Raw genomic sequence first — 9,276 nt, forward strand, 5'->3', positions numbered from 1 at the left:
GAATAACTGTGGAGGAATCTAGAGATATAACACAAGCCACTATAGGGAGCATTCACTTTCCTGCTATACATTATTTTGCTCTCTTTATAGGTAGATGCATAAATGCTAAAGATGAAGCATGTCACATGTGTGTCCCTGACCTCAGCATTCTCAGGAGTGCTGTGTTAGGAGACCAATCTTATCATATGGGAGCCATTGTAGCTCGCAGGTTGCATCAGAATAGACATAGCGGTGACTTCTTTGGAGGAATTTATGCAACCCGCTTAGCTAATTTTCTTGAGATAGACATTCGTGAGGGTGATACGGAGCTACCCCCTTCTTATTTAGATTTTGATTCTATGGTTTCCCACCGGTTTGTTGAGAGGACAGAGCCACCTCTCCAGTATCGACTAATCTTTAACAAACGTCATGTAGTCCATATTGCTCTTCCTGCTCCTGCCTTCTTTGATTTTCAGACAAAAGGAAGATATGTTATCACCAGAGAGGAGGCAAATGAATACGAGAGGAGAGCGGATACTGCTCGACGCCACGGTGCAGCTCAGGAGGCGATAGCCGCTGCATCACAGTATGACCCCAGCTTCCAGCTTAGTCCAATATGCATGATTGATTATTTAAACTCAGAGCCCATATTACTTGTCTTCTCTCTTGAGTTGAATGCTTGCAGATTCCAGCTTAGTCCAATGCACGTGCACTCTTATTATTATCCACATCATTCGGTCGTGCAAGTGAAAGGCAATAATGATGATATATGATGGACTTATTGAGGGGAGAAAAGCTAGTATGAACTCGACCTCTCTTGTTTTTGTAAATATGATGATTCATCGTTCTTGATTCAGATATAATGAAGTAAACATATTTGCAATGACATTTAGAGATTATAGTTGCTTGTGCCATGCTTGATTAGCTATGAGTTATAATGGTTTACCTTGCGTGCCAACATGCTATTAGAATGGTTATGATGTGGTTTGATGGGATGGTATCCTCCTTTAAATGAATTGAGTGACTAGACCTGGCACCTGTTCACGCATGTAGTTGAATCCAATCAACATAGCCTTCATGACATTTATGTTCATGGTGGATTATATCCTACTCATGCTTGTACTCGGTGTGAATTAATTTTAATGCATGTTTACGAGTGTTGTCGCTCTCTCAGTTGGTCGCTTCCCAGTCTTTTGCTAGCCTTCACCTGTACTAAGCGGGAATACTGCTTGTGCATCCAAATTCCTTAAACCCCAAAGTTATTCCATATGAGTCCACTATACCTACCTATATGCGTTATTTACCTGCCGTTCCAAGTAAATTTGTATGTGGCAAACTCTAAACCTTCAAATAAACATTCTGTTTTGCATGCTCGAATAGCTCATATGTCAACTAGAGCTGCCCTTATCTTCCGTGTTAGGCGGGTTATTCTCAAGAGGAGTGGACTCCGCTCCTCATTCACGAGAAAAAGGCTGGTATCCGGGATGCCCAGTCCCATGCTTCGTGCAAATTAAATCAAAATAACTGCAAACAAAACTCCCCTTGGGACCCGTTGAATGTTGGAGGCACTCGTTGTTTCGAGCAAGCCATGGATTGATGCTTGTGGAGGAAGGGGAGTATAAACTTTACCATTCTGTTTGGGAACCGCCTATAATCTGTTTAGCATGGAAGATATCGTCGTCTTTTAGTTGTTATGTTGACAATGAAAGTATGCCGCTCAAAATATAATTTATCTCTATTTCAAAACCGAGCTCTGCCACCTCTACAAATCCCTGCTTCCCTCTGCGAAGGGCCTATCTATTTACTTTTATGTCGTTTGCATTCATTATTATTGGTTTATTTCGGGTATGACTTGACTGGATCTCTTTTACCATGAATTACAATGCTTAGTCAGTCCTTAATCTTTAAAGGTGCTCTGCATTTACGTTTTGCGGTCTCAGAAAGGGCTAGCAAGATACCATTTTGTTATACCATGTTATGATTATTTTGAGAAAGTGTTGTCATCCGAGTTTTGCTATTATGGCCCACTAGCTGATTATGCTATTGATATGAGTAATTGTGAGACCTACATGTTATTGTGAGAATGGTTAGTTCATAATAATTGCTGAAACTTGAATGCTGGCTTTTCATGTTTACACCAACAAGAGCAAACAGAGTTTGTAAAAGTTTTTCTTTTTCTCCTTCAGTTTGTCAACTTAATTGCTCGAGGACAAGCAAGGGTTTAAGCTTGGGGGAGTTGATACGTCTCCGTCGTATCTACTTTTCCAAACACTTCTGCCCTTGTTTTCGACTCTAACTTGTATGATTTGAAAGGAACTAACCCGAACTGACGCTGTTTTCAACAGAACTGCCATGGTGTTGTTTTTTGTGCAGAAAATAAGGATTCTCGGAATGTCCTGAAACTCGACGGAACACCTTAGAAAAAATAAAGAATAATCCTCGCAAAAGATGAAGACCAGGGGACCCACACCCTGCTCATGAGGGTGGGGGGCGCGCCTCCCCCCTGGGCGTGCCCCCCTACCTCGTGGGCCCCCTGGAGACCCTCCGACGCCAACTCCAACTCCATATATTGGCTTTCGGGGAGAAAAAAATCAAAGAGAAGAAATCATCGCGTTTTACGATATGGAGCCGCCGCCAAGCCCTAATCTCTCTCGACAGGGCTGATCTGGAGTCCGTTCGGGGCTCCAGAGAGGGGGATTCGTCGCCGTCGTCATCATCAACCATCCTCCATCACCAATTTCATGATGCTCACCCCCGTGCGTGAGTAATTCCATCGTAGGCTTGCTGGACGGTGATGGGTTGGATGAGATTTATCATGTAATCGAGTTAGTTTTGTTAGGGTTTGATCCCTAGTATCCATTATGTTCTGAGATTGATGTTGCTATGACTTTGCTATGCTTAATGCTTGTCAGTAGGGCCCGAGTGCCATGATTTCAGATCTGAACCTATCTTGCAAGTCTATAGTCACCTACTATGTGTTATGATCCGGCAACCCCGAAGTGACAATAATCGGGACCACTCCCGGTGATGACCATAGTTTGAGGAGTTCATGTATTCACTATGTGCTAATGCTTTGTTCCGGTTCTCTATTAAAAGGAGGCCTTAATATCCCTTAGTTTCCAATAGGACTCCGCTGCCACGGGAGGGTAGGACAAAAGATGTCATGCAAGTTATTTTCCATAAGCACGTATGACTATATACGGAATACATGCCTACATCATATTGATGAACTGGAGCTAGTTCTGTGTCACCCTATGTTATGAATGTTACATGACGAACCACATTCGGCATAATTATCCATCATTGATCCGGTGCCTACGAGTTTTCCAGATACTGATTCTCGCTTATTTACTTTTTCATTGCTACTGTTACAATCATTACAAAATACCAAAAACATTACTTTTACTGTCTTTACTTTTGTGACCGTTACCATCACTATCATATTACTTTGCTACTAAACACCTTGCTGCAGATACTAAGTTTCCAGGTGTGGTTGAATTGACAACTCAGCTGCTAATACTTGAGAATATTCTTTGGCTCCCCTTGTGTCGAATCAACAAATTTGGGTTGAATACTCTACCCTCGAAAACTGTTGCGATCCCCTATACTTGTGGGTCATCAAGCTCCAATCCATTGAGAATTCCAAGAAGATGGATTTCCACAATCATGTGAACAAGGAGATAACATTTGTCAAATTAAATGGTATAATGATGTATGCTCGAGGAAAACATACACAATTTAACAATGATAACATTTGTCAAATCAATGGTATAATGACTGGTGCACCCTGGAATCTGGACTAGGTAGCAAAATCAATGTTCGAATGATGATTAAATAAGCAATAGACTTAGAATGAAACTATAGACCAATAACTTCAAAGCAATAGGGTTGCTAGAAGTTTAGAATTTACACATCACAGACCATTTGTCGGTATTCCGGTTAGAAACAACACGGGGACCAAGAAAAGAATGGTGATGGTAATAAGTATCACTTGTATCAAGAATTCTTAAGGTTGGTGAATTTCTCGCAACATTCTTGACATAAAATACGATAGTGCTCCATGGTAGGACTTAAGCTGGATAGCAAGGAGCTCCATAACATGAACAAGTATGTGTTGGAGGGAAGGCAATAATGTTGTCGATGAGAACACAAACCATCGAGGGGGCAAGCATGGAATTTCTCATCAGGAACTCAATGTATGCCTCGGAAGATGTTAAAATGCTGATGATGATCACGACACATTTGTCGAGGGGTTTCAAGAAGATGTAATCGATCGGCGACGACATCAAGCCAAGGGAATGGTGAAGCAAAAGGTTATTATAACCATAGATAAGACGCCATCTCAGAATTCAGAGTTGTCTCTTAAGACGAACAAAATGATGCTGAAAGTCGATGTAATCTTAGAGCACTGTTGGAATTATGTCCCAGAGATGAAGGTCATAGGTAGAATGGTCAAGTAGTCAGCCTGACGATGGTGATGTAGTTAATCAGCTGGGAATGACATGATCGAGTACAACTCATAAGAAATGAAGATTACTAAGAGTTGTTGAATCGCAGTGCAGACTCAATTCAGTTTTCGGTGTCATTGAGTGTTTAATAACTCAGAGCCCATGAAAAATTTGAATCAGTGAGAACGTAGTACTTGATGAAGAACTCATAAGAAGTTATGCAGTTCCGTGATAATCTCGAGATGCCAGGGGGTAATACTCGATGGCAGATCAAAGTAGAGTTTGGACTGGGGTATTGCTCTGCAGAAGACAAGTGATTTAACTTATCCGAGAAATGAGATCAAAGAAGAATAATATGGTCGGAACCATAGCTGCAGGGGATCCAATTTAATGACACCGAAAGAATTACCCAAATGATTAAATATTTTGCAAGAAGCTTCCATGATAAGTTCCACATCGGGTCCATGGGCATGAACACAAAGTTCAAGGTCGACTCCCACTTCTCTAATGCATAACCTTTCATTCACTTCTCATTTTCGAAGAAGTTGTAATGTTGAAATTTTATCTAGCAAAATACCAGAAGAGTATGGCCCATGAAATCTTTCGGGCTCACATAGATTAGGTAAGGCATTGGTTCAACCCATCGGGGCATCTTAGGAACATATACCACAAACTTCAAAGTAAATATCACCAGCTCGAGAGCAGAGCATGGTTGGCCAAAACAGAGAATAAGATTTATCAATGGTATTATGTATGAGGGAAAGAACATCTCAAGATTTTGGATACGAAGGACACTGTCGGATGATAATTCATCAAAGGACCCGGCGGTCCATAACGGAGCTGATGTGAGCATCGATACTCAACCAGAAGAAGAGAGAATGCAAGGAGATCAATTTGTAGAAACAACGGACTACCTCAAAGCTCAATTGCAAAGGAATTATGAATTCCAAGACAAGGGATCAGAAGCATTGCTGATTAGGGTGGATAAGTTGAATAGCCTTAGGGGTACAATCGATGGCAATTTGATTGGTCGAGATCCAGCTCATGTTTGAAATGACGTCTGAGCCAGAAGGATGAATTCTAGGATCTGTTTGAGGATCGCGAGCATTCACAACTTATTGAATCAATGGACTCAAAATGATAGTGACAAAGGATGCCAATAAGATTACTTATGGGATTAACCATAATGCAGCAAGCGAGAATTTCAAGGGCAATAAGCTGCTGAGGATTTTCGGAAGATCGAATAGTATTTCGAAGACCTTTCTGAAATACATGAATCAACTGGGGATGAGCGGATACTCGATAAGTGTAGGAAAATTATCCGCAGGGGTATTCATGGGGCAAGAACTACAAGGCGGCAAGCTCAAAGGATTCTCGGAATAACAAAGAGAAGTTCGAGGCATCTTGTATTAACAAGATCAATGGGGTTGAACGTAAGGCTGGCAAGTGTATGCAGTTATCCCTAAGGATATAACAATGGTAGGGAATGCAAAAAGCGATGACACAAAGTTTTGAGAGAACACTATAAAGTATCTTTGGAATCTTCTGGTGCAGCAGGCGATCATTGTACTAAGGGGCTCTCCGTGAGGAAGTGGTCACGAGATCCTAATGTTAGAGTTAGTATAACCAATTAAACCCGAATAGAAAAGAGTTCAGAGTCCCAGAGTATAGATCGAGGAGTAAAAGATCCTTGTACCACCCAATGGCGACGTGGGCCCATAAGCCACACAGCCATGTTAGTAAAGGTTTTGCAATGACTAGACTCAACTTCGGCCAAAGAGGGTGGAAGGGGGATTCCTACAGGCAGTCGGCTCTGATACCAACTTGTGACGCCCCCGATTCAATTGTACACTAATCATACACGCAAACGTGTACGATCAAGATCAGGGACTCACGGGAAGATTGAAGGAAACATGCCCTAGAGGCAATAATAAAGTTATTATTTATTTCCTTATATCATGATAATTGTTTATTATTCATGATAGAATTGTATTAACCGGAAACATAATACATGTGTGAATACATAGACAAACATAGTGTCACTAGTATGCCTCTACTTGACTAGCTTGTTGATCAAAGATGGTTATGTTTCCTAACCATAGACATGTGTTGTCATTTGATTAACAGGATCACATCATTAGGAGAAGGATGTGATTGACATGACCCATTCCGTTAGCTTAGCACACGATCGTTTAGTATATTGCTATTGCTTTCTTCATGACTTATACATGTTCCTATGACTATGAGATTATGCAACTCCCGTTTACCGGAGCAACACTTTGTGTTCTACCAAACGTCACAACGTAACTGGGTGATTATAATGGAGCTCTCACTACTAGGGAAAAGCCTAGCAGCAGCGCGGGTTTTAGTCCTATCAGTAGCGCGGGAAGGAGCGCTACTGATAAGGCGCTATAGCTAAAGTTAGCAGCAGCGCGCCTGGACCCGCGCTGCTGCTAAAATGATCTAGTAGTAGCGCCCCTCCAAAGCAGCGCTGCTGGTAATTAGTAGTAGCGCTCCTCCTTGCCCGCGCTACTACTATTATTAAGTATTTTATTTCTTTTTTATTTTATGTTGTATTTCATACACCTTTACACAATTTTTCATACAACAGGAATTTAGAGACTGTTTTTACATCATAATGAGTAGGTGAAACAACCGTGGACTAGTTTCAAGTGGATGGACATCCACTTGAAACTAATCCGCGGTTCTTTCACCCAATGATATAATAAATATCATATCATATCATTAACAACTTATCATCATAATACATCATTGTCATATAACACCTCCTCAAGATCATCGTTTTCATCAATGAGACATCACATAGGACCTACTACATTCTCTTAGGACCTCATAGGACCTACTACATTCTCTTAGGACCTACTATATTCTCTAAGGTAAAATAGCAAAAAACAAGATAGCCCCGGACTCTCCATTATAGAGAATGGAGATTATCTTGTCTCCAATTCTTGCCTTTCGCTTAATGTTACTACCAAGAACCTCCTTGCGAATGTCCAAACATTTTTTCCATTCTTTGATTAGCATGTGTTCACCGCTTTTAGAGATCCGATATGCACAGGTGAGCTCCTTCGATTCACCTCGCTGTATGTTCATAACTGCAAGGCGACCATTCTGATACATCGGATGAGGCACACAATCTCCATAGAAAAACATAGTAATAACTTCGTAGTTAGCAATGATGTACTAGTTTTAGAAGTATGCAAAAGATGCACGGATGTCGTAATAGTAAAAAATCTTACCAGTGTATCTCCATAGAATTTACCGTGGTTCAACATGTGCACTAGTGGCACGTATTCACCATAATTTGGAGGAGTTCGATAATAGGTATTGTAATTCTGAAGAAAAGTACAATAAGCAATCAGATGACTTTTCTCCTTATAAGTTAATTCGGAGCCATCAGTGTAGTGGGTTTTGTCTACCATCTTCAGCACATTCTTTGAAGATTCAAAATAAGCTGTCAAAGGAAATAAGCTGTCAACTATTTTGAAATAAACAATATAAATTAGTAAATAACTATGTTTCAGAAACTCACATTGCGGTAGAATCGGAAGCGTATCAACAAGGACCCAAATGTCCATATTGTCTTGCTCAATGTCAGGATCACCAAGATCCATGGTGACAATCATACCCTCATAAAAACCATACATTTTGCAAAGTGCTTCCCAATTTTGGCAACCAAAATGGGTTACGCTCTAAGCATTGCACAGATTTACTTCAAAATCCATATCATGATGGGTCCTTAGGTGTATTTTCTTTGTTTCGAAATTTTCATGGTCTTCAAAACCCATCCTCTCCAAGACATAGTGTCTTGCATGGCATGGGATAAGCTAGTCGAATTGTAAAATATGAAAATTAGACGTTGAAATAGTTGAAGTCATGCTTAATTACGAAACAAAACTCTTGTCGTTGTTGCGTACCGTTTCAACATCGAAGGTCTCCTCGAGCTTAATGTTGAAGCGCCGATCTTCGTCCAGCTCAACGAACCTGTCGCACATACCTCGATCGTCGTGGCACCAGCTGCACTCCCCCGGGAGACTGTCGTCATCCGAGTACGACATTTCCTACATTCATAATTCAAAGATTAAACTTGTACATATTCTAGCACAAGTCATGCCAGAATTCATGAAAAAATCCGGCATGAACTTAGCTAAAAAAGGACATATCGAGCGCCTGAAATTTGCCGGAATGGAAATTAATCAACACTCCGGCAAAACATAGGCCACTCGGAGATGTAAACTGAACATGAACGGCCACTTGGACATCCACATATCCTATTTGAGCAACAACACAAGATATACAAGGATATTTGGCTGGTCTCACCTTGATGTCGGAGGGGGTCGGTGACTGGGACGACGGCGGGGATGTCGGAGGGGATCGGTGACGAGGACGACGGTGGTCACCTGAGAAACCATATAAGTTATCATTAATACATCCCGAATAATTGCTTAAACTAAAAAATAACAACAAATATGACATGTTCAACTAGTTTTATTAATTCAACTAGTTCTTACTAAATATAAACTTACTATAAATAGAAAAAAACTAGTTCTTTCTAAAAATAAAGTAGTTCAACTAGTTATATTAATTATCTTACTAAAAATACATTAGTTCTATTAATTCAACTAGTTGAACTTGTTTATTACTTTACTTAGTAAACTAGTTCAACTACAACTAAAAATCTAGTACTGACTAAGCAACATCTAGTTAACTAGTACCATCACTACTAGTAATTAACATCTACTACTACTAAAAATCTAGTACTAACTAAGCAATATCTAGTACTAGCTATGAACCCTAAATTAACATCTACAACTACTAAATCTAGTAC

This window comes from Triticum aestivum, chromosome 7B, assembly GCF_018294505.1.
Source record: "Triticum aestivum cultivar Chinese Spring chromosome 7B, IWGSC CS RefSeq v2.1, whole genome shotgun sequence".
NCBI lineage: Eukaryota > Viridiplantae > Streptophyta > Magnoliopsida > Poales > Poaceae > Triticum > Triticum aestivum.